Genomic DNA, 27,015 nt, shown 5'->3' on the forward strand with positions numbered 1-27,015 from the left:
ACGTGCATGCTAAGTCACTTCAGTCGTGTCCAACTCTTTGCAACCCTATGGATCAGAGGCCACCAGGCTCCTCCATCCATGAGATACTCTAGGCAAGAATACTGGAGTGGGTTGCCATGCTTTCCTCCAGGAGATCTTCCTGATCCAGGGATCGAACCCAGATCTGCACTGAAGGCAAATTCTTTACTGTCTGAGCCACCAGGGAAGCCCATACATATGTTTAGGGAGTTATGTTGAGAAAGACTGAAGGCATGAGGAGACTGGTGCAGCACAGGATGAGATGGTTGGATGGCATCACTGATTCGATAGACATGAGTTTGAGCAAACTCCAGGACATAGTGAAGGATGGGGAAGCCTGGCATGCTGCAGTCCATGGGGTCACAAAGAGTCAGACGTGACTGAGCAACTGAGCAACAACAACAGGTGCAGCAAGGAAGGGTGAGAAAGAGACAGAGAGGGAGAGAGAAAATGAATGTGGGAGAAAAGGAATAACATGAAATTATACTAAATTGAAATCCTACTTATCCCGGGATGAGGAAACCATCTCAGACAGCAACAGAGAGTGGTCTGGAGTATGGGCCAAAGGACATAGTCGGACACTGATGACTGTGTAAGTCATTTTGGGGGACCCAGGTCCCTGTCCTCTTAAAATTTACTGTTTCAGTTAGGGTATCGGCTAAGCTGCTATAATAAAAGACTTAAGCAAAAGAAACTATTTCTTTCCCTTGGTGATAATGGAGATAGGAAGTCCAGGGCTGCTATGGTGGTTCTCCATCTCCAAACATCTGGCTTCTGTTTCTAGGTCCAAGGACATGGCTCAATTTTTCCTTAATCATACCCTGGAGGAAGAGAGGAGAAGACTGGAGAAGGGCATGTACGTTCCTTTTAAGGGCATGATCTAGAGTACAATTTCTAAGCCTTGACATAGTTGGCTGTTAATTTGGGGCCAGATAATTCTTTTTTTGCAGGGGATTGTTTTTTGCATTGTAGGATGTTTAGCACCATCCCTGTCCTCTACCCACTAGATACTAGTAGCACCCTTCATTTTGACAACCAGAAATGTCTGTGGAGGGGAGACAAAAATCACTTCTGGTTGAGAATCACTGACTGAGTGAAAGTACATATTAATTCTAGTGTTATCCTATTGAGTAGAATTTAGTTATGAGGTCATAAAAATCTGGAAGCTGTATACCCATCTAAAATTTAGGAGTTCTCTTATAAATAAAGAATGGATGTTTGCGGACAGTTTATAGTCTTTGCATCTGTTTCGGGCATCTCGATTGCCAAATATCTGAAGTCCCACCTCTTATCTAAGATACTGGCCTGGAATGCACAAGGGGGCTGGATGTGGAGGGAGGGACTAGCGGTGGTCCCCATGGGAGGAATTTCTGGGGTCCTTGGCCAGAACTCGGGATGATCATCTGGTACCCCTGTGCAGAACTTCCTGAGGGTGCTGGGCCATCACTGGAGCCTGGCATCCCAAATCCAAGAGTGGGGAACCAAGGACAGTTCTGGCAGCCAAGGGTTTACCATTCTTACACCACGAATCATAGCATGTGGTTTGACTGGTGAGGGTTCTGGCCTGGGTGCTGTCAGCTGCAACCTCTGGCTCTGTCTTTCTAAGGGAAGGGTGGGAAAGACCAGGATGACTTGAGGACACATCAGGCTGGATCCATATAATACAGTGGGCTAAAAAATGGACAGAACTGGGTCCTAATTCTGTTTCTGCCATTTTTTAGCTATGTGGTTCCTTAGCTAGATCTTAATTTTCCTCCTTAATAAAATTAGTACAGTACCATCTGCTGCATTGAAGGAGGTTGTTGGGAGGATTAAAATTAGGTCGCATGTGAAAAAGATATTGTGCCATCCCTGGGGCTTGGTGTGTACTTGGCAGATGCTACTCATTGATTCTTTTATTCCTCAGATATTTACCGAGTACCTACTGTTGTAAGGCTCTGTCTGAATCCTGAGAACATGAAGTAGCAGTGAGCAAAGTAGATCAGGTTCTTATCTTCCCAGCAGTTACTCTGCAGTTGTTACTACTGTTGTTTTATTATTGTCATCATAATTCTGGAAATAGGCCTAGACACTGATTGTCTGCCAATGGGTGGGTGAAACTAAGCCAAAAACACATTTGGTCTGAGCACATAAGAATGAATCTGGCTGATAAGGTGGGTGTGCAGAGGTCCAGTCTGCGTGTCTGATGGGATCAGTTCAGTGGGGAGGAATGGTGGGCAGAACAGCCAAGGACTTAGTCACATAAGCCCAGAGCAGAAATTCAGAAATCCCTGAAAGTTCAAAGGACATGAGCTGAGGTAGAGCTGCTGTCCTGGGACTAACAAATGGGGCAAGAATAGGTCAGCTGCAAGAGGGGAGGAAGGAGGACAGCGACAGGCAGATGCCTGGTGGGGGTACTTTGGCCCAGCTGGAGGAGCTGAGAGACCTGCGTGAGGTCAGAGGTGACTGATGGACTCATTCTGGTGATGGTCCAGGGAGGACTCTGTCTTGGGATGAAAGGGGAGCTCCTCGGGCAGCCTTAGAACAAGTTTAGTACAAATATGACACCGCCTCGCCTCCCTGTTCCACAGCCAACCCCTGTGCTGACACACCTCTTGGCAAGACAATCGTGAGGGCCAGTTCGGGAGAAGGTCATCTCCATTAAATCCTCAGGGAGCCCCTGAGTTAATGATGACTCCAGGACACTGAGTCTTAGACTTTTCCATCCACAGCTCACTTTTGGCAAAGTGAAAGACCTCACATGTTCCCATTTACTAAAATGGAAACCCTTCTTTCTAGACTACAGCTTAAATTCTATGGTCAATCATTGTAATCACTCCCTTGCCCCTCTTATTTGGTTGTACCGTCTTGCAAAACCACAACCAAGGTTGACTCCAGCTCTCCATTCACTCCATGCTGGTTTAAGGAAAAAAGCACCTCCATGGTGAGTAGTGTCACTTTAAATTTATGCCCACGGTTTTCAAGGCGGCCTTCAGCTGCTGCCAGGCCATCCTCCTCTGCTCTGCTAGTCCACTCACTCCCCCATTATCCTGGATGACAGCTCTACATTGTCACTTCCTTCTCCAGATCATTAATGCTTCCCCCACCCCCAAAATGGAGCTTTGTTTCTTTATGACAAAGTTGAAGTCATCAGAAGAGAACCTCTGTGGACTTTTCCGCCACATCTCCCTGCCTGCCTCCGTTTTCCCGCATATCCTCTGTTTCCTTGGCCGTAACTTGATGAACTTTCCATTCATCCCTCTGGACCCTGCTCACCTACCAAGGATATTGCTCCAGACATGTTGCCTACTTCTCTCCTCCATCTTCAGTTGTTCATGTTCTCCTGAATCATCTCCATCAACTTTCAGGCCTGTGATTATTTCTCCCATTTTGTAAAATCCTTCTTTTGAACCCACTTCTGTAACTTTTTGGTTGCTCCCCATTTGTAGCAGAACATCTCCAGAAGGTTCTCTGCACTCACTGTCTCCAATTAGTTTTCTCCCATTATCTCTCTTGAAACAAATTTTTTGAGATATTAGGGACATGTAAAAATTATATATATTTAAGGCATACAACTTGATGTTTTGGTATATTTGATATATTGTTTTGGTATATTTGATGTTTTGATATATGGTGAAAAGATCACCACAATCAAGCTCAAGAACTCTTCCATCATCTCTAAATAGTTACCATTGTGTGTGTGTAAGTAATTGAGAAGATTTAACTTTAAGATTTAATTTCAGATTTAACTTTAAGATCTATCCTCTCAGTAACTTTCCAGTATACAGTGCAATACTGTTAATTACCATCACCATGCTACATACGACACAACTCATTCATGAAATTTTGTTCCCTTTGACCAACACCTCATTTCCTCCTCCCATCCTCCTTGCTCCTGGCAACCACTATTCCACTTTTTGTTTATATGAGTTTGACCATTTAAAATTCCACATATAAATGAGATCATGTAGAACTTGTCTTTCTGTGTCTGGCTTATTTCACTTAGCATAATGTTCTCCATGCTGTCACAAAAGGGGGGGTTTCTTTCATTTTTGTAAGACTGAATAATATTCCATTGCAATATGTATATATAGAATTACATCTTCTTTATCCGTTCATCCTTTGGTGGACATTTAGCTTGTTTCCATATCTTGACTATTGTGAATGAGGCTGTCATAAGCATGTGAGTACATACATCTCTTTGAGATGCTGATTTCATTTTCTTTGGATGTATACCCAGAAGTGGGGTTGCTGGATCATATGGTAGTTCTATTTTTAATTTTTGGGGGAACTTTAATACTGTTTTCCATATTAGCTCTACCAATTTGCATTCCCACCAACAGTGCACAAGTTTTCCCTTTTTCCCACATCCTTACCAACACTTATATTTTGTCTTTTTGATAATGGCTGTTCTAACAGGTTTGAGGTGATCGCTCATTGTGGTTTTGATTTGCACTTCCCCAATGATTAGTGATGTTTGGTATCTTTCCATGTACCTATTGGTCTTCTAAAAATGCCCATTCAGGTCCTTTGTCCATTTTTAAATCATTTTAAAAAATATTGAGTTGTAGGAGTCCCTTATATATTTTAGATATTAACTCCTTATCAGATATATGGTTTACAGATATTTTCTCCTTTTCATTCTGTACAGAAGCTTAGCTTGATGTAGTTCCACTTTATTTTTGCCTTTGTTGTCTATTACTTTGGTGTCATAACCATAAAAAGTATTGCCAAGATCAATGTCAAGAAGCCCCCTCCCCGCCATATTTTCTTCTAGCAGTGTTATAGTTTGGTTTCTTACATGCAATCCATCTTGAGTTAATTTTGTATGTGGTATGAAATGATGCAATTTTATTTTTCTGCATGTGGATATCCAGTTATTGAAGAGATTAACCTTTCCCCATTGTGTTCTTGGCAAACTTGGTGAAGGTCCGTTGACCTTAAATATGTGGACTCCTCCCATTCTCTCCTAAACACTCTCCAATCAGCCTTTGCCCCCCGCCCCGCACCCCCCCCCCCGCCTCAGTATTCACCAGACGACTAGTGACAACCTTCATATTGCCGAGTTTAGTGAGCAGGTCTGTCTTGACTACTTTGTTGATCTTAACCACTCAGTTGCATTTGACGCGAGTTGATCACTTTTCATCCCTGTTATGTATTCTTCACTTGACTTTCAGAACAGCACACTTTTTGTTCCTCCTGTCTTGTGAGTTGCTCCTTCTGGGTCTCCTTTGCTGGTTCCTCCTCATCCCCTTGATATTTTATGGTTGATATACCTCAGAGCTCAGTCCTTGATTCTCTTCTCTTCTTTTATCTACATTAATTTTTGGGTGATCTCACCTGATCTCATGGCTTTGCACATCATATATCACTGTTGATGTCTGAATTGAAATGTATACCTCCAGCCTTCAGATGTGTATTTGGAAGTCTGCCTGGATGATATAAGTTCAGCATGCTCTCCTTATCTGCCCTGTGCCCACTCCTGCTTCATAAACCCACTCTGCCCACAGCCATCTCCATCATCACAGCAACTCCATCCTTCAATTGCTTAGGCTTGCCACCCCTATGGCTGCCACCTTGGTTAGAGCTGCTATCATGTCTCACCTGGATTACCATAATAGCCTCCAAATGGCTTCCCCCTATGTTTCTTTGCAATCTATTCTCGAAACAGCAACTAAAAGGAGTCTTTCAAAATTTAAATAAGATCATGTCTTTCCTCTTCTCAAAACTTTTCAGTGGTTCCCCATCTCTCTATAGGATCTGCCAACCAATCTCAGCTCTACCTCTCTGCAGTCTCTACTGCTGCCTTTATTCTTATTTGCTCCTCTCCAGCCTACTGACCTCTTGGCAGTTCCTCAAACACACCAAGGGTGCTCCATTTTATAGCCTATCTGTTCATGCTCCTGGAGTGCTCCTTCCCCAAATAGCCACACGGCTCACTCCTTCAATTCCCTCAAATTTTTGCTCAGATGTCATCCTCTCAATGAGAACTACTCTGACTCTTGTGTACACTACAACCTGCCTCTACTCAAATCCAAACACTCCTTATTCTATGCTACTTATTTTGTTTCCATAGTAGTTATCACTTTCTGATAGGCTATGAAATTACTTGTTTTGAAATGTTTATTGTTTATAGGTCTTCTCCTGATAAACTGGGCTTCCCCGGTGGCTCAGATGGTAAAGAATCTGCCTGCAGTGCAGGAGTTCAGTTCAGTTCAGTTGCTCAGTCGTGTCCAACTCTTTGTGACCCCATGAACCGCAGCATGCCAGGCCTCCCTGTCCATACCAACTCCCGGAGTTTACTCAAACTCACGACCATTGAGTCAGTGATGCCATCCAGCCATCTCATCCTCTATCGTCCCCTTCTCCTCCTGCCCCCAATCCCTCCCAGCATCAGGGTCTTTCTAATGAGTCAACTCTTAGCATGAGGTGGCCAAAGTATTGGAGTTTCAGCCTCAAAATCAGTCCTTCCAATGAACACTCAGGACTGGTTTCCTTTAGGATGGACTTGTTGGATCTCCTTGCAGTCCAAGGGACTCTCAGGAATCTTCTCCAACATCACAGTTCAAAAGCATCAATTCTTTGGTGCTCAGCTTTCTTCACAGTCCAACTCTCACATCCATACATGACCACTGAACTGGGTTTAATTCCTGGGTCAGGAATATCCTCTGGAGAAGGGAATGGCTACCAACTCCAGTATTGTTACCTGGAGAATTCCATGGACAGAGGAGTCTGGGAGGCTACAGTCCATGGGGTCACAAAGAGTTGGACATCACTGAGCAACTAACACTCCTGATAAAATATAAGTTCCAGGAAGACAGATTTTTTTGTGTGTGTGATTTTTGTTCACTGATGAAACTCAATGGCTTAAAACAATGGCTGGTATGCAGTTCATTCACAATAAATATTTCTCAGATAAATGCACAGAAAAACTTTCTGTTATGGGAAGTTTTCCATGATGGATGTCTGCCATCCATCCATCTATCCATCTGTCTGTCTGTACACCTATCCATCTACCTATCCAGGTTAGTCAATCAACAAGTGTGTTTTGGGTGCCTTGTCATTTTTCGCCCTATGCTTTAATCTGTGGGAAAATGATGTCTACCCTAAAAGAACTTCTAATCAATTTCGGGGAAAAATCTCAGGTATGGGAATCATTAAATAGAACCTAGCCATTTGTTATCTAAGTCAGAATTAAAAGCATAGGCATTGTCATTCCCGAGGGCCAGTGACGGGGTAGTAGCATAGTATTTATGTCCTGGCACTCCAATGGATTTGAGGGTCTAAAGATCCTCCCCACAAATTGCATGTCCGGGGAAGGCTGAGAATCTGCTGGGAGGGGGAGGGGGAAATGGCCTTTGATAGGTCTGAGAGGGGGAATCCCTGTGGCCCAGAGAGGGGCTGTGGCCCTCCTGTTTCCTCTGTATTTTACCTAGATGCCCTCACACAGGGGCTTTCTTCCAGGAGCTAGGGGAGCTGGCCCCTTAGACATGGGGAACCACCAGCTGTCCTGTCCAAAGAGCTGCCCTCCTGGGAAGGCAGTGTCCTCACCCTCATTGCAGGAGCTAGAATTCCCAGCAGCAGCCCTGAGAACCCAGCGCCGAAAGGCCAGGCACTTGGTGTGCTCAACCTGGGATCCTTCTCACCCCTGACTGCACCAAACTCAGAAAGGAAAACAGTCCTAATCCTATGGCCCCAAACCAAACAGCTCACAGCTGGCCAGCTCACCAGAACAAATAAGCTAGGTCCCCCAGATCCGCAGAGCGGCAGTGAGTGGCACACAGCCCCTCTCACTCCTCTTCTGTGTTGTCTTGAGCCGGGGACAGCTGTGGGGAGGGAAGGTGGTGCGCGTAAACACACATCTGGAGGCGCAGCTCAGGGAGAGATGCACGGATGGGAAGGAGACTCAGGGACAACTTATGGACACACACACACTGCTTGACGTTAGCAGGCACAGTTCAGTCCAAGCACTTGGCAAAGCTGGTTCCTTGTAAAGGGGATGGTGGAACAAGGAGTAACTTTTTTGGTTTTTGTTTTTTCTTGGATGTTCCAGCATGCAGGATCTTAGTTCCCACCCATGCCAACTGCATTGGCAGAATGGAGTCTTAACCACTGGACCACCGAGGAAGTCCCCAGGGAATAGCTCTTGCCTTGTCCACCGAGAGTTCTGAGCGTGCCTCTTACCACATGGAGTTATTTACACGTGGGCAAGAACTTAATGCTCAGAGCATGCGCTGGGTGTAAAATCACTCAGATGATATTTGTTTTGCTCACAAGGCTGGTTCCATTCCCTTGCTTTTAGGTTTCCCCTATTTCAGAAATTGTCATCCAGGCTTCTAAACAAATTCTAGCTTCCTTACCAAATGCATCGTCAAACTTTTTAATTTTTTATGCAAATGATTTATATTGATCGTATAAAGTACAGAGGAGTTAAAAGGAGAAAATTCCAGTCACCCACAACTTCCCCTCTCCTAGAGAGACTACATTTGGGCTCCCACATGCAGACTTATCCCTACACACCCATGCAATGTGTTAAGGAATGTCCTGGGCTCCTAATTGGTGTGGGTTCTCCCTGGCTCCTTCCCTCCTCTATGCTAAGCCCATGCATTCCTAGCCTGGGGAGCCTCTAGGAGAGCAGGAAGCAAATGCTGACACTCTCCTTCTCTCAGGAAAGCCCAAGCTTCCTGAAGCCCCATCCTGGTCAGGGATGGAGATTGGTGGACCCCAAGTTTCACGGAACCCGACCTATCCTGGCAGGACTTGAAGGGAGACATGGTACTTGAGGGAAACGACCTCTCCAGGGGACAGGTTAAAGGCATCTGAACCTCCAGCCTTGCTAAGGAGCACTCCCCATGCCCCCATTTCATGAACAGCCACATACCTACGAGGGACCTTTGGGCTTGATCATGATGGCAGGGGGAGGTCAAGGGATGGGAGGCTATATGCCAGCCTTTGCTTTCTGGTACGATGTTAGCATGTTAGATTCTTGTGTGATGCCAGGTAGGGGAAGAAGAAACCCCAGTGATACCAGGACTGAATTTCCTGCCAGCCCAGCAGGGTAAAACTTAAAGTCAGATTTGAGTTGATTTAAATAATGACATGTGATCCTTCTTACACATCTGAGTTTATGGTGTGTGATTCATACATGCTGCTTATATATACTTTTAGGCAGAAATGGGGCCATTCTGTTCTGTTACCTGTATGTTTCACTCAGCACTGTATCAAACAAGTCTTGCATAAGTGATCCTATGCACTCAGCATTTTTTGAATGGTCGCATCACATTCCAACATATGAATGTGCCAACATTGACTCAACCAGTCCATCTAAATACTTCCTAACCCAATTTCTGACCAAGACCCTACTCTCCAAAAGTCTGGAAGAGGGGAGAGTCTTCATCTTGCTGATGCCATCAGGAGCATGGAGATGGTTCCTCAGATCTTTATTTTGGGGGTCTTGGTGCCTAAGCATGATTGGCATTGGTCGTGATAACACCGCACCTGGTAATAACAAGTGATTAACATTTACACAGCACTCTGGACCTGGCCCCGTCCTCAGCACTTTATAAATATTATCTCACTTAATCTTTATAACTACCCTATGGGGAAAACTGAGGCTCAGAGAGAGAGAGAGGGAAACTTGTACAAGGTCACATAGTAAGTGGCTGTGCTGGGATGTGAACCCAGCAGTCTGGCACCTGCAAAGTGCTTTTAACCACCAAAGTAGTCAGCTTTGTTGGAAAGTTTTGGCCGGTTATTGGGAACAAGCAGCAGGGTTTTTTGACTTTTTCCCCTACGTTTTAGCACATTATATTTGGAAGCTTGTAATTTTTTTTCTTTAAACCAAAAAATTCTTTTCTGGTTTTCTTCTAAAGAGCTCAAAAGCCCACACCCTCTGGGCTAGTCGTTCCTGGGCAGGACCCTGCTGACTGATGGGTTTTGAGTCAGAATTTAAAGCTGTTTCTAGGGGATGTGGCCTGACACTCTTCCAGCCAGTCTCCTCGGTATCAGAATTGACAAGGGCTTCCCACTGCTAGCAAAGGGTCACCCTGCCAGTCTTCTTCATCCTGTCCCAGCTTGTTTCTGGATGGAAGCTGTCCGCCTTGCTGGGTCAACTCCAACAGTTAGAGCTAGAGGGTCCACGGGCAGTTGTGTACTGTTCAGCCGTGTATAGTGACTCTGGGGATAAACAAGAGTCACTGAGCTGCTTTTGCAGAATACAGATGCCTTGGATTGGACTATAAAGGGAACCTCTGTGGGGGGGAGGCCCGGGATTACACCTTTTGGAAACAACCGTCAGTGAATCTGATGCCCAGTGCTGGCCAAGGGCTCCTAGGAATCTGACCAGACTTTCGATCTCTGCCTCTAAAACCAGCTTGTACGAAGGGTCAGCCATCCATCTCACAGATGTTTGGTGTGAAGCTTGAAGCTGTGCAGATGGCAAATCCCTGGAGTGTGTTGTGTGTAACCTGGAGCAATTTTGAGTTGAGGTCCTTCTTGCTGGGAGCCAGAGCCTGGAGCTGACTCATGTCAGAGGCTCTCCAATTGCAAACAATCCCAGATAAGTAGGTACAGAGAAGCTGCCTATGATCTGTTGCTTGTGGAAACCACCCAAAGGGTCTGTAAAAATGCAATTGAATTATCAAAAGGTCTGGCCACTCTCAAGCTTAAGGGAACAATGTTTTTTGTTTTTCCTTCTCTTTTCCATTTTCCTGATAGGAGGTTGACCAAAAAAAAAAAAAAATTAACAACAACAAACAAAAAATGCATTTTCTTGATTGAAAAGAGAGTTGAAGCCTTCTGTTGATAATGTCCTATTTCAGCCCAGCATGGCCTGCCAAATCTTACCTGTATAACAGGTGCCTGTGGCCATGAGGGGGTGTCCAGCAGCTCTGAGTTTCAGCCTCTGCTTCCAGGTAGTTAATCTCATTCCCACTGCTATTATGTAAACCCACAAGAGTAGACCAATGAACATCATCCATTTAAACCCACTGTGGGCAGAAATCCCTACAGCTACTATGGAGAGGTGCAAACAATGATTGAAATGGTCCATGGGGGATTCAACACAAACTGAAAAAGACCCCTGTGTTTCTCATGAACCATAGGAATTCAGTGTAGCCCATAAAGCCCAAACCTTTAATTTAGGGTAAAAAATCCGAGAAATGCCGAGGTTATTGGACCAAATGCATGGTGTTTAAGTAAAGAATAGAACCCCATTAGAACTCACATACTTGTGTATATTGCCCTTCAGAGAAGAATCTTGGACAGTCTTATGCTCATGCCCTGACTGCTCAAGGCCATCACTGACTGCTCTGAGAGGGCACTTTCACTCTGGGGTTACAGGAGCCCAGCCCTGGAGTCAAGGGAAGAAGGACTCCCCCTCTCCAAAGCGTCCCGACCCCCACGGGCTCACAGCACAGTGCAGTCCTGTTCTCTCAGTTAATTCTGGTGGAGGGATGGGGCCATACAGTCTTTATGTAGTTCCTGCTTGCCAGGCTCTCACACTGATCCCCAGGGGCCCTGCAGAAGCTCATCTAAGGTGCCCTTGGCAGTCACTTCACCTCGGTGCAACCCCAGGCTTGCCCCTCAACCTTCTGACCCCCAGCAGGAGCCGCTTCTCTGTCACCTAAGCCACCTGTCTTTATCTGGCCCTTCTTTTCTTCACCTTGTTTCCCAAGAAAAGAGTAGGCGACATGGTTCTATTCTGCTGCACTGGCATTTTCTCCTAAGGATTTGCTCCAATAAGGAGAGTGACGTACATGCCCCCCTGGAGACAGAGCAAGATTCTTCCCTCATCACAACAGTGAGTCAAGGCTATGGAGGATGTGGTGGACGGAGGCCCAAGCGAGTCTAACACTTGGTATTGTTTTGCTGTTTGCTGAACCCAGGGTAGGCAAGGTGAAAGCTAGGAAGCAGATAGGAAAACATTGGAAAAAGATGCAAGGAGCCTAAGAAGTGCAGAGAGTTTTTATTTGCAGTAGCAAGGCAGACATGGTTTGTTCTCTGACGGTTGATGCCGCTGCAAGGTGCGGCATGGGCTTTTCAGGTGATGTTTACACGGGTTTGATGTGTGTGCGTAGTGCTATAAATGATCTCAGAGTTACATAACCATGCAAAGTCACTGTTTACAGAATGTGGGACAAGAGTGAGAGAATGTGGGGTGAGCGAGCCTGACCACTGCCATCTTAGCTGATTGTTATTTCCCTACCGGGATGCAAGATGGAGCTATGTCACAATGGAAGATTTAGATGTAATGGAGGCAGCAGTTAGGAGTGACATCCTCTAAGGTCTGCTAAACCTGTGTCTCAGTGCTGCTGTTCAGTTGCTAAGTCATGTCTGACTCTGCAACCCCATGGACTGCAGTACACCAGGCTCTGCTGTCCTTCACTATCTCCTGGAGTTTGCTCAGATTCATGTCCACTGAGTCAGTGATACTATCCAACATCTCATCCCCTGTCACCTCCTTTTCCTCCTGCCTTCAATCTTTCCCAGCAACAGGGTCTTTTCCAATGAGTCTGTTCTTCGCATCAGATGGCCAAAGTATTGGAGTTTCAGCTTCAGCATCAATCTTTCCAATGAATATTCAGAGTTGATTTCCTATAGAATTGACTGATTTGATCTCCTTGCTAGACCACGGGACTCTCATGAGTCTTCTCTAGCCCCAAAGTTCAAAAGCATCAATTCTTCGGTGTTCAGCCTTCTTTAATGGACCAACTCTCATATCTAAGAGACAGGTACTACTATCCTTATTTAACAGATGAGAAAAATGAGATGTAGGGAGTTTGAATAACTTTCCTGGATCAAATAGGCATAATCTGAACCCAGGCAGTCTGGCACTGCACTGTCTCCAGAGTAAACTGGGGGAAGTTATGTATCATCTCAGTTTCTTCAGCTTCCTCAACCAAAATTCCATGCAGTGTGTGTTAGAACAGTAAGACATTGGACATGACAAACAGTTCCTTCTCCAGAGAGAGGGCTCATCCCTGCTGCCTCACTGCTAGGAATCTGCTTTCGGGTTGAGTGCTGAAATGGCAGCCACCCCGCCCTGCTCCTCACCCCTTCCCCATGCCTCCGGGTTCTCCAGTTGTGTGAGACCCCGGAGGCTTGAGAGGCCTGGGTATGGGCAGGGTGAGAGGAGCAGAGAGAGGGAAGGACAAACACGCCCTGAGATAAGCTCTGTGAACCTCACGGATTCTCTGAGACTGATTCTGCTCAAGGGTCTCTGTAGGGAAAAAACTATTAACAGGGTGGGATGCATCCGTAATATGAATTCAGAACAGAGTGCTTTGGGAAGGAAGGGAGGAGGTGTTTGAGAGGAAAGAACAGTAGAGGCAGTAGATACCCCCATGTTCACTGAGATATCTCCAGGCTGGAGCTGAGAAGAGCCCAATGAAATATTGGCCTGGATGAGCAGTGTGCGCCCTGCAGGGAATGAAGAAACACCCTACTCTGCCAGCAATGCAGACTGGAGGTGCTCAGGCTGATTCTCTCCCCGGAGGAAGAGGGTCCAGCTGAGCCTGGGAAACTCAGAGGCTGGCAGAAGTTGCCACAGATGAATGCCAGGAGGACATATTTTCCAGGCAGGACTATCAGCTAGGAAAATGCAGGTAAGAACGGACATCAAGAATGCGTGCCTCCCCAGCCCTCCAAGCCCTGGGCCAGGGGTGCCCACGCACGTTCCAGGTCTGCAGCAAACTCCCCCAGGGTCGTTAACTGCAGCAGGGAAACACCTGCCCTGGCCTGCACTGGGATTTTTATGTCATCTTCATGGCTTCGTGCCTATCTCATTTATGGTTGTAGAAAAGATTCTTGGCAGCTGTCATCAAATCCTAGCAGCGCCTTTAATGCCTCTCGTATATCCTAAACGTGTCGGTAATTCCATACCGCGCATTTATGCATTTCTTTCACCTGCAATAAAGGTTGAGGTAAATGGAACTTCAATAGAAGTGCCTGGGAGGACAATAAAGAGCAGGAATGCCTGCTCTTCTAATGCCTGAGGTGGGTGTGTGCACACGTACACACACTTGAAGAACGTGGGCTGAAGTGGTTGGCCTGAAGACGCGAGGGGCTTGAGGAGGCTGTTTGGCTGAGGGATGGTGAGACATGCGTGAGAGGCTGCTGGCCTAGCCTGGGCTTTCTCAGGGTTATCCCCGAAGGCACAGGTGCATTCACTTTCTGACCCCTCTTGGAGTGCGCTGGGGCTTCCCAGCTGGCACTAGTAAAGAGCCCGCCTGCCAGTGCAGCAGACATAAGAGACACGAGTTTGATCCCTGGGTCTGGAAGATCCCCTGGAGGAGGGCAAGGCAACCCACTCCAGTATTCTTGCCTGGAGAATCCCATGGACAGAGGAGCCTGGCAGGCTACACATTCTATGGGGTCACAAAGAGTCGGACACAACGGAAGTGACTGAGCATGGGGCAGCTCACACACAGGGTGAGTTGGTATGGTTCTTTGGCTTCCACTGTTGGAAATGATATGCAGGGGCCCTGAAGGTGTCCCAGTCACCTTCCTGCAGGGGCCAGGAGCAGAGCCTCCAGCTCAGGCTTCCCTGGATGTGGGGGCTCACGCTGCTGATTCAGGGGCTCTGGACGAGCAGCATCAGGCCACCTCTTCTGAGGTGTCTCTCTGTCCCCAGAACTTCAGTCTCTGCCCAGCCCCCCGACTCAGGACCCAGTTCACCTGGAGTTGAGGCCTGCTCTGGGCTCTCCACCATGTCCTCCCTGGGATCCTAGTGGTGCTCCCAGGAAGGCCCCCATACCTGCTTCGCCTGCCAGCCTCTCTGACCCTGGCTCCACTGGCGGCCTGGGTCTCTTTATGGATTCATCAGCTTTCCAGGTCATGATGAACGTCAACCTCTGGACGTCCGAAAGCCCTCATTCTAGATCTCCTATCAGCCACTTTATTGCCTTCCCTGCTCTGTTGACTTGGCCTGTTCTCTGGGAAGGGGAACACGGGGGTACAGTGTGGTCCAATTGCACGGCCAGGACAGACCTGACTGTGGTCCCCTGTACTGAGGTTGCTGACAAATCCGTTTAGAGACCAAGGCATTATGATCAGCAAGTCTTTGTTGAGCATTTACCATGTTTCTGGCCCTGTGGAGGGTAATGTTTCCAAGATATTCTCTCCTGCTTTCAGTCCTGAGTCCAGTCCAGTGATTCTCAGCATCTCTACATGGTGGTGATGTCCATGGGAAATACAGACACCCACTGGTTGTGTGCAATTCCCCAGGCCTAAGAGCCTTGCTTTAGCCCCAAGAGTAGGCAAGCACAGAGCCTTGGTAAGAAATCCTTCTTTCTAAAGTTATTCATTTAGTTATCTACCTAACTTTGGCTACATCAGGTCTTCGTTGCCGCATGCGAGCGTTCTGTAGTTGTGCCAAGTGAGGGCTACGGTTTGGCTGCGATACACGTGTTTCTCACTGTGGCGGCTTCTCTTATTGTGAAGCGCAGGCTCAGTAGTTGCGGCGCATGGGCTTAGCTGCCCTGCAGGCATGTGGAATCTTCCTGGACCAGTGATCGAGTCTGTGTCCCATGCATTGGCAGGTGGATTCTTTGCCACTGGACCACCAGTGGCAAAGTCCTGGAAAGAAATTCTGAAGCATCACCACTTGTGCAACAAGCCAAGTCCTATGTAAGTTCTGGTGATCAGAAAGTTTCCGTATATCATGCACCTTTTCAGGATATGCACCAATTATTACTCAACCTCAGCTGCCCCAGAGCTGCTCAGAAATTTGTTCTGAGTCTTGCTGAGCTTAGAATGTGGACAGCCCTTTTGAATGAAGTCTTACCCACTGTGTGCACAGCACCCCCAAGAGTATTCCCACGGAGCCAGGAGGGGCTCTACGACGAGAGAGGGGCCTCCTGAGTGCTTCTAAGGCCAAGGTGGGTGCAAATCACCAAGCTGAGTGCCCAGGCTTGGGAGATGTTTGGCTATTTTCTCCCTTTCCTCCCCTTACTCCTGGAAATGGGGCTAAAATGAAAACCCTCCCAAGCGCAGAGCCCTCTCTCATACACCGAGGGCTTTATAAGACCCTGGTAGTAGTGAACGAGGATGACCCCTAGGAACTCCAGGGGCAGTGCTGGGCAATCCCAAACATCACAGCAGCTTTAGGGATAGGCTTTCCTGGGGAGCCTGAAGACCCACCCCCTCACAGCACAGAGGAAAAGTGAGTGAGGATGGTGAATAAACTGTCTCTTATGTCTCAGCTGGGGTTGCTGGTGGCTCCACAATCTTATGGGACAGTCAGAGTGAGAGAAAATCACTCAGTCATGTCTGACTCTTTGCAACTACCTTCAAGGTAGTTTTTATTTGGCCTATTTTTATTTTTAATGAACATTTCGTAAATGCTAGTGGTAGAGATCCAAGCCCCAAGGGCTCCAGGCACCAAGCTCACAAAATACATCTCCTTTCAAGACTTTCCATGTGCGTCTGTTAACTCAAGTTAACAGTTAATTCAATTCTGACACCGTCCACCTAAAAATAGAGTCAGATCCCACAGGTTAAGGGCTCAGTCCGACAGGACTGTCTCCAACTCCCCGTGCCCCTCAGCACATAATGACTTCAGAGATGACTGCAAGTCTAGATTGCCACCTGTGCCTCTGGTCAACTGGCCACAGATTGGAGCCTGTGGCTTCCTCCCTCGGTTTGATAAATTTGCTAGTGTGGCTTACAGAACTCAGAGGAACATTTTACTTACTAGATTGCTGGTTAATTATAAAACAATATAACTCAGGAACATCCCGATGGAAGAGATGAACAGGGCAAGATATATGGGAAGGGGTGCAGAACTTCCAGGCTCTCTCCGGGTGAGCCACTTTCCCCAAATCTCCTCTGTAAGTTCACCAACCTGGAGCTATCTAGATCCATTCTTTTCGGTTTTTGTGGAGGCTGCTTTACAGAAGCATGGATGACTAAATCATTGGCCATTGTTGATTGAACTCCATCTCCAGCTCCTCCCCTCTCCCATCCCAGGAGGTCAGGGGCGAAACTGAAAGTTCTACCCTCTAATCACAAGGTGGGTTGCTCTGTCAATAGGCACCCCCATCCTTAGTTTGCCTAAGAGCTTTACAAAAGCTACCTCATTAATGGAACAAAAGACACTTCCCTAGCTCTCACCTCTTAGGAAATTCACTTTTTCAGGCTCTGTGCAAGAGCTTTAAGAGAAGATAGTTTCAGGCTTCAAAGAAGTTTATGGTTCACAGGGAGTGTGGGTAGAGGAAAGGCCAAAAGGAATGCAGAACTCATCTATGAAACAAAAAGAAAACACAAGACACTGATTGCCACATAGTGTAGAATAGGCTCTCCATGGGAATCAGGACGAAGAGCATTGTGGAAGGAGATAACAGAGACTTCATGAAGGAAGTGAGACTTCCGTCTGGCTTTAGAAAAGGAAAGAATTATTAGCCAACAAGAATATTTTGATGATCTAGCATGAAGATGGGAGAAGGCAATGGCACCCCACTCCAGTACTCTTGCCTGGAAACTCCCATGGATGGAGGAGCCTGGTAGGCTGCAGTCCATGGGGTCACAAAGAGTCAGACACGACTGAGCAGCTTCACTTTCACTTTTCATTTCATGCATTGGAGAAGGAAATGGCAACCCACTCCAGTGCTCTTGCCTGAAGAATCCCAGGGACAGGGGAGCCTGGTGGGCTGCCTTCTATGGGGTCACACAGAGTTGGACAGGACTGAAGCAACTTAGCAGCAGCAGCGTGAGGATGATGTGGCTGCAGCTTAAGTAAAGACCTTAAGGCAGAACTCTCATAGTCAACGACACAAGATGTATGTATGGAACAAGAAACACAAGCAAGCCAAACAGGACTGTGTGTGTGCATACACGTGTGTCTGCCTTATGCACTTTACATTAGTTTACTCATTTCTCAACCCCATATTCACGTCACTGTCGAGGGACTACCTTGTGGCAGGCTTTTCGTCCTGTGGCTGATAAGGCAGGAACTGGGCAAGAGGCATGTGCGGTGGGCAGTGTGGGTAGAGGCTGGCTTTGAGATGCATTCTGAACTGCGTGTGTTTGAATTAGTTGGAGGAGGGGAGATTTAAATAGTTATTGGGTTGGACAAATTAAAGGACCAAATGTGGAGAAAATGGATGAAGAAATTAAAACCCATAAGACTAAGGTTTCGAGGGATGCCACACTCCGGGTCCTACTTGCGTGGCTTGTTCACAAGTCTGTTCCTTTCCCTGGTTAGACTCCCTCTGAAGGTTAGTAATGTCCAATAGAAAGATAATGTGAGCCACAGGTGTATCATAGCACTTTCTACTAGCCACATTAACAAAAGTAAAAAGAAAGGAAGTTAATTTTAATAATATTTATTCCATCATATTGAAAAGATTTCCTTTTCAATGTATATTCAATTTTAATGAGTTATTTTTCATTCTTTTTTTCTGCACTAAATCATTTAAATCCAGGGTATATTTAACACTTACAGCCTGACTTCATTTAGACTGGCCACTTTCGAGTGCTCAATAGCCACACTTGGTTTAGTGGACACTGCACGGCTATGTATTTCCTTACAACACCTTCCTCCCCTTATGTACACACATAGACACACACACCTGTGCACTGGTGCCCAGGATATAGATGTTAAATGGATTGGTGTTTATTTAGCAGTCTGGAAAGTCAAAATATCAGGGAAGTGAGTTGGTTGAAGGCGATTAAAGAGACGTTTGTAGGCACATGACAGGCATGAGGATAGGAGATGATGACAGAGGCAAGCTCAGTTTTTTTAAAGACCTTCAAAGAAAGTGGCTATGAATTTAGGTAGTGAGAGCAACATTTAAAATCCTTTTCTAACATGTCCTTTCCCTTTTGATATTATCTCTGAACTGGGCCTACCAATCCATGAATCTACAAGTCTACTGAGCACTTTCTAGACGTTGTGAGAGACAAAAGAAGCACCTTGGGAGATAAGACACAGCCCTTGAGCTAATAGCAGCAGCAAGGCCATTCATGCAAGGTAAGTGGTGCTTGGCAATTACCAAGTTGCCTTTAAGACAAGGGAGGTTGGGGAAAATTGGAGCTTTGCAATTCTTGGGTGCTGAACTGTATGGAAGAGAGATCAGAGGCGAAGAAGCCAGAAATGCTTGGTGATGCCTGGGCTCTGTCAATTCATTGCTATGCGATGCCAGTCAGGGCACTAATTTGCCCAAGTCTTCCCTGATGTTGGAGAATGGGTATGTGACATTTGTCCTGCCTGCTTTCTGGGGTGTTTGTGAGTATCTAAGGAGATTGGCCATGAAGCATCCCAGAGAGGTGAGGAGGTACTATTAGTATTGCGGCTGCAAAAGCTTGGCTCAGAGTGACCTAGGAGGGCACCAGAAAGGATGAGCCAACCCACATGTCCTCAAAGACTAAAGTTTTCTTGAATCTCTGCTCTCACTTCCTGGAAAGTTTATCAGTCCCTTCTCTGCCTATGATGTCTTCTCGTCCTCTCAGAACTGGGTCCGACCCCACTGGCTAAGAAGCCTGTCTGAGGTTCCTTTTTCTAAAAGGTAATTTTCTTTCTCTTAAAAGCATTATGTATTAATTTAAAGCTGTGCTGGGTCATCACTGCTGCGAGGGCTGTCTCTAGTTCTCACTGCAGCGGCTTCTCGTTGCAGAACACGGGCTTTATGGTGCGGGCTCAGTAGTTGTGACCTACAGGCTCAGCTGCCTCACAGCGTGTGGGATCTTCCGGGACCAGGAATTAAATCCTTGTTGCCTGCATTGGCAGGCAGATTCTTAACCACTGGACTACCAGGGAAGTCCGAACCTGAGGCTCCTTAATTTCTAGGCCCCCAAAGTATGGTACCCATGTCCTTCTGCCTCATAGTCCAGCTAACCATTTGTGTGAATCTTCTCTGTTGGGCCTGGAATGATTAAGAGGTGGCAGCTTTGTTTCAGTCATCTCTGAATCCCAGGAAATGCAGCAGGCACCCATGTGTGGATCTGAGCTGGCTTGTAACGACCTGTTTGTCCCTGGAGGCTCTGAGGGCAGAAGAGGTTCTAGAGTCTCACGGCCTGAAGAGGCTCTGCCCTTCTGAGATCTTTTACTCTCCACTGAATAAGGATTTGGAGGCTGTTTCTGATTTGGAAATTGCAGTCAGAGTGTATTTGGTGCCGTTTTCCAAAGTCAACATTCCCAAGCAGAACTGGGGTGGAGAGGAAACAGTGCCCCTGGACCTTGGAAGAAAAGATCAGTGTGGTTCCATTATTTAATTAGGCTGAAGAATGCTCACAGGCGTGTCCTGAACAAGAGGTGGTAGGGGCACCGGGGAATGGGATGCTACATATTATTAGACCGTCTTCCGGGCCTAGAGAGGGAGCCTGCGGTGGGAGGGAGAGCATGGGGTGAAAGGTCAGAGTGCTGGCCTCAAAGATGCCATTAATTGTGTCTGTTTAGTCATTCAGAACCTCAGTTTTTTCATCTGCCAAATGTGGATACGTTGTCATTTCCCAGAATTATCATGTGACTCAATTTTAGGCAATCTTTATTAAAAAAAGATTTGAAAAGCTCTGAAAACCTCACTGTTGTCTAATAGAAAATACACTGGGTCGTTCATGGGCCATGTCATCTTGCTTAGGTCTCCAACCTCTCTGGAGCTCAGATTCTTCATTTGAAAAAAAAAAAAAACAAGGTGTTGGATTGAATTGTCCTGAAGGTCACTTAGAGTTCGAAACATTTATGCTTGCTCTTCTGATCAGCAGAGGTGACGAAGAGAGACACATGATCAGCTTACACTTATTCAAGACACATTGTGCATGCTAAGTCGCTCCAGTCATGTCTGACCCTTTGCAACCCTTAGCCTGCCAAGCTCCTCTGTCCAAGGGATTCTCCAGGCAGAAATACTGGAGTGGGTTGCCATGCCCTTCTCCAGGGGATCTTCCTGACCCAGGATTGAATGCAGGTCTCTTTCGTTCCCTGCACTGGCAGGCAGGTTCTTTACCACTAGTGCCACCTGGGAGGCCAACCAAGACACATTGGTTGGCCAGTATTTATTTACTAATAAGCTACTGCCATTTTATTTAGTTTAATGTATAAAAACAGTACCATTTCATCGTGTGTTTATTATAAAACATACCAACGAGATATTTTTAAATTATTTTTTTGTATTAAAATACACACCCCTCCTCCCCCTGCACAATCCCTAGCATGTATTATATACTAGCAACCTGTGTAAACCAGTCTGCCATCAGTCACATTTCAAATGCTCAGTAGGCACACGTGCCTAGTGGCTACTGTATTGGACTGTACAGGTCAGATTGTAAGCTGCTTAAAGGAAGGGATTGCATTTTGTAGTACTTTTACTACTTGGGAATTGCTTTAGAGTTTGTAGGCCTTCTCCTCATATGTCACCTCCTTTGATCCTTACTGTTGTCTGGTGAAGCTAATTCAGTTATTAATGCCATTTTATAGATGAGGAAACTGAGGCTTTGGAGAGATCAATGGTTGCTCAAGGCCATAGCACAGGTAGTACCAGAGCTAGGATTCAAACCCAGATATGAGATTGCAAAGACTGAACGTGACCGAGGGGACTAGGCACAGCAGCGTCCCAGTTCTGAGTGCAGACGGAGGGCTACCTGGGCAGCTACTTTCAGTTATTGGTCCACTCACTTGTCGCTCATGAGCTAATTACTCTGGGTGAAGGCTCTATGCCTGGGGCTGACGTTAACTAGGCATCACCCTTGCCCATCTTAAAAAGAGACAGAAATGGAGGTGGTTTCTCTCTCTCTCTCTGTTTCTTTTCTGGTTTGAGAGATAGTTGAGGTTTTTGGAGGATGACTCTAGCATTGTTGACAGCATCTTTATCTTTTCATCTGTAAGCTTGCTCCAACATATCCGGTGAACCAAGGCGGGGTGCATTCCTGCATTTCAGTCTGTGTTTCCCCTCAGTTATCTTCTGATTCCATGAGTTCCCTGCCCAGCTTCTCTTTCCCCCTCGATCTGTATCCCCCAGCTGAGCCTGGAGATGATGATTATCATACACTCTCCATTAGAGCTGGCTTTAGCCAAACTAAACAGGGTTCTCTCTCCTGTATGGTGATCTTGGCTCATTGTTTTTAAGAAGGGACACCTCGTTTACTTTCCTGACAAGGGATCTCATTCTGGAAGCCTTGGACCCTTTGCTGCCAGGAGAGACTGGTCTGTGCTGCTCTGGGAGGAGCCTGATCTCCTAGCCAAGTCCTTGGCCACACGCTACTTATCAGAAGTGTTGTGTGATAGCTGTCGGAAATTAGTGAAGAGAGTCCCAGGCAGGAAAGCAGGTAAGAGAGTTGCTGGAGGCAGAACTGAAGCCCATTATTGAACACTGGTGGCCGCTTGGAAATGCTAAGTGGAGACAGCTTGTGGGCTGAGGAGAGAGGAAGGGGCAGAGTCTGAGACCCCTGAGCTAGAGCAGACAGTACCATAGACAGAGCCCCGGATAAGACCTGAGGCTCAAGAAGGAGGGGCCCTTCTGCTGCCAGGAACAAGGACCCATGTTCTGTGAACCCCTCACTCTTGGTGTGCTGGTATACAAGAAATCAGAGTCCTTAGGATGAAGAAATCTTAGAGATCAACTGTTGCGACCCCCTAACTGAAGCCAACGTCTCCACATGGTAGGTTCAGTCCGTGCTCCCTGGGGCTGCCGCAGGGGGAGGTTTGTCCCTTGTAATATTTGGAACATACTAAAAATTATTCATTGTTTATCTGAAATTCACATTTAACTGGGTATCCTATATTTTTATTTGCTTAATTTGGCGACCTTATTGAGGAGGTATGCTAGCAGAGGAATGGAGGGCTCGAGGGGCAGGGATTTCTATCATTTTAATAAGATCAGCTCTGCTTTTAGCTAATTGAAATAGACAGACAAAACAACTCCTCCTCTCTCTGTGTTCCGTGAGCAAGGAAGAAGCCTGGGTGTTACTGGAAGAGATGTAGGCATAGTGCTATTCATGACCAGGGTTATTAACTCTCCCCAGATAAGTCAATCCTAAAGGAAATCAACCTTGAATATTCATTGGAGGGACTGATTTGAAGCTGAAGCTCTACTCTTTTGGCCACCTGATGTGAAGAGCCAGGTCATTGGAAAAGACCCTGATGCTGGGAAAGATTGATGGCAAAAGGAGAAGAGGGCAGCAGAGGATGAAATGTTTAGACAGCAATACCAACTCACTGGACATGAATCTGAGCAAACTCTGGGAGATAGTGAAGGACAGAGGAGCCTGGTGTGCTGCAGTCCATGGGGTTGCAAAGAGTTGAACAGGACTTAGCAACTCAACAACAACAGATAAGTCAAAATTGCATTAAAGAAGGAGTATAAATCTCTCTTGAAGACCAGCTGAGGTGTTGTGTTGCTGTTGCTATTGTTTTAAGGAATTGATCCTCATGATGGTGAGTTACCATTAAGAAGATAGCCGCATCCGGGAAAGGAATGTCTCACTGTCATCTTCCCCCCACATTGCAGGAAAACCTTAAAACCAGAGCGCACCCTCCCTTGTTCCATAGAAAGCAGATACTGGGTTGGGAAAAGGCGCCAGGACAGTCAGAGGACACTGCTAGAGTCTGTGAAGTTTGCAAGATGTGGAGAGGGATCTTAGGGGTTAGGAACTGATAATTGAATGGAGAAAGATGGGGCTACTGAGGAAAGGATATGGATGCTTAGGGTTTCCAACCAGTGGGCAGGAAAGGGTTAGAGGGGAGAAGAGGGCGGGGAAGGAGGAAGCATCCTCATCCCCCATACAGCGGGGTGTGGTCCCTTATGTGAAACAGGAAGCTCAGAATTGTATTGCCCACCCCACCCCCCAACACATGGCCTGGCTTTTTATAGCTTTGAATTAAGTACCTGCTTTCATCAGTAAAGAAGAGTTCTGGACCTTCAAAAGAGTCAGTGAGGATTCAAGCAGGAGAAGGCAGGGGACGAGAGTCCAGAGTAGGTTGGGGGCAACTACTTTCCTAGGGTCTTGATGGGTGTGGAGGGCCCTCTCTTTGGGCTATCCATTTACGTGGAATATCTGCTTGTAGAAACAGCAGGGCAGAGCCTTCCAAAGCCCACCCCTCTGCCCAAGAAGGAGCCAGAGATGGGGCCCTAAGGGACTGAAAGGAAGGCGCCTGTCCCGTGGACCTTGAGTTTAAATACAGGGCTTCCATGTGACATTTCAATTTGAAGAAAGGATTCTATGGCTAAAATGATCTGCAAAAACATTGTTTCCCACAGAATTCCCAGTGAGTCGTCTTATTCTACTTTGGGAAAACAACCATTAAAAAAATAAAAATGTGTAGCAACTCACTCAGGCATGACACGATCAAGTTTTGGCTCCATTACTGGTTGTTGGGAAACATCTGGCTGGTGTGTCCAAACTGATATGTTTACACAGGGAGTATCTTGATAACTAGTTACTGGTGTCCCGTGAGCAAACCGTGGGTGTCTGAGTCATTCTTGGTGATTACTTAACAAGTGACCATTCTTAAAATTTTCTTTCTTGCAGGGGAACACATGGATTGCCACACCCCATTGGAAGCATTTTCCCTTCTGTCATCAGTATCACGCTCTGTGGAGAGCATCTTCCAGCCTCCAGAGGACAGGTTTTACAGGTTGCCGAGGAACTGGATTGATTTTGGAGAGCCTTGAATGCCATGTGGAGTTTGGACTTGAAGCTGAGATTTTAAACAATCCCGTGCTGCTGCTGACCCCATGTTAGATTTGCCTTGCCATGTGAAAAAGAGCAACATCCCACACTTGCCCATCCTGTGCCCTTTCTTGCTTGAAGCTACAGCAACTCACAAAACCTGTCATCTGTCCTGGGCTGCAAGAGGCTTTGACTTTGCCTGTGCGTGGCCCCTGGGAGTCCAGATGTTTTCACTGCAGGGGAAGGAGCTCATTTGGAAAAAAAAAAAAAATCCAATTGTTTGTAATGTGATGCAATTTTCTCTTGAAATCAATTAGCGTCTCCCTAATTCCTCTGCATACAATTGCTTTCAAAAATAAATTCCAGGTTCCATGTCTTTTTATGCATTTTATTTTTAAACAGGTTCAGACTTTAGCTTTTAAATAGCTTAGGATCCCAAAGCACAAACCCCTTCCCCACCACAGATGTGAGGATTTATATGTGAAATTCCAGACTGATTAGAATCCAATTTATATTGTTGTTGAATTAGTTGGTGCTGCTACCAACAGACTCTCCACTGTCATTTCCAGGTGAAAGAGAAGTAAAAAAAACACTGATGCTTCTAGATAATCTGTGGGATTCTAAATGGAGAACTGAGACGTAGTTAAGCCAAAGGAGGCCTACCATATAGGTTTAGTTAATCTTTGGAATATTTATACACTTATGTTCATAACAGCATTATTCACAATAGCTAAGGCATGGAAGCAATCTAAGTCTCTACTGACAGGTAGATAGATAAGCATACAATATTATATATTATACAATAATTAATATTACTATCTTACTCATCAGCCTTAGAAAGGAAGGAAATTCTGACATACGCTACAACATGGATGAACTTTGAGGATGCTCTAGTAAGTGAAATAAGCCAGTCACACAAAGACAAATACTATATGATTCCACTTCCATGAGGTACCTAGAGTCATCAAATTCATAGAGACAGTAGAATGGTGATTGTCAGGGGCTGGGAGAGGAGGGAATGGAGAGATGTTTAACGGGTACAGAGTTTCAGTTTTATAAGATGAAAAGAGTGTGGATGATGATGGTGATGGTCTTGTGATGGTGATGATCTTGTGATGGTGATGCAGGAGAATTTGCTCTCAGGAGTCCCACTCCACATGCCAGCATGATGTAGGGACACCCTGGTAATTCAGTGCCCTGAATATAAGTCTGGGGTTCAAATCCCTCTCAGCCATATAACCAGGTAAGGAATCTGGAAGACATGATTTAAGCTTTCTGAGCCTCAGACTCCTCATCTGTAACAAGGGATGTATCAGACAGCTCTTACTGAAAAACAAATTACCCGAAAACAGGATGGCTTACGTCAAGAATTACGTCAAGAACTTAGTAATTTCTAAGATTCTTTAGATTAGCTGGGTGTTTCAGGTCTGGGCTGCCTCAGCGGTGGCTGGGTGGCCTAGGACGGCCTCACTGCTGTGTCTGTGGCCCTACCTGGGATAGCTGGGACAGCTGGGGTCATCCCCTTGTCTCCCATCTTCCAGGAGGCTAACTTGTGCTTGCTCACATAGCAGTGAGATGGTTTGAAGCAGAGAGAAAAGGCACATCTGATACACAATCATGTTTAAGCCCCTGCTTGCATTGTGTTTGCAAAGGCTTCCCTGGCCCAAGCCAGAGGATGGCCAATACTGGATTCAAAGGATGGAGAAACAGACTCCACCTTTTCATGGGGGTTGAGGTACAAAATACTGTGGGGTGGTTTTTTCTTTTTTGTGAACTACTGCAAAGGTTAATAACAAATCCTACCTAAGTGGGCTATTATGAGGCTCATATGAAATAAGGCTCTTGGCATGGTCTTGGCACATAGTAGGCCTTCCATGAATGTGAGTTTCCTTTCCTCTTCCATCTCCTTCCTGATTAAGAACACATCTTTATGAAAGACATGATGGATCTGTTGACTCTAATTCCATTCTCTTTCAGAACACATGGAAATTGAAGCCATGTGGGACTTAACAAGAGATCAAATAGTGCCTTAAATGTCCCGGGGCAGCAGCCCTGTCCCCAGAGCCTGGGGCGGCTCCTGTGATGGGGCCTGCCTTGCCTGGTGCTCTGGGCCCCTCTTCTCCCAGCCTGCTAAAGGTTGGGCTTTCTTTCATTACAAATTGCTCATAAGCACACATATCCCCAGATGCCCGCATAAAAACTGGTATTAAAGTTGTGTAATGGTGGCGTGAGCCTTGTTAGGATTAGGGCAGCAATAAGCCATCCCCCAGAGCTCACAAGTCTAGCAGGAAAAGCCCTGGGAACCTGCACGCACTCCCCCATGCAATCTGACTTCCCACCCGCTGTACATCTGGAGAGAGAAAGATACTGGGCTAAGCAATCTGATAATAAACTGGTTATCAAGGGAGTAAGAATCAG

At 46.2% G+C, this 27,015-nt stretch overlaps 1 long non-coding RNA gene across 1 annotated transcript; it reads left to right on the plus strand.

The window, feature by feature from the left end:
- The first annotated feature begins 10,218 nt into the window (after window positions 1-10,218).
- Window positions 10,219-24,973, plus strand: LOC105606932 (uncharacterized). Its single transcript, XR_001038555.5, has 2 exons — window positions 10,219-18,967; window positions 24,457-24,973. It is a non-coding gene; the product is annotated as an uncharacterized LOC105606932 (long non-coding RNA).
- The last annotated feature ends 2,042 nt before the right edge of the window (window positions 24,974-27,015 follow it).

The sequence above is a fragment of the Ovis aries genome, chromosome 3 (assembly GCF_016772045.2).
Source record: "Ovis aries strain OAR_USU_Benz2616 breed Rambouillet chromosome 3, ARS-UI_Ramb_v3.0, whole genome shotgun sequence".
NCBI classification, from domain to species: Eukaryota; Metazoa; Chordata; class Mammalia; order Artiodactyla; family Bovidae; genus Ovis; species Ovis aries.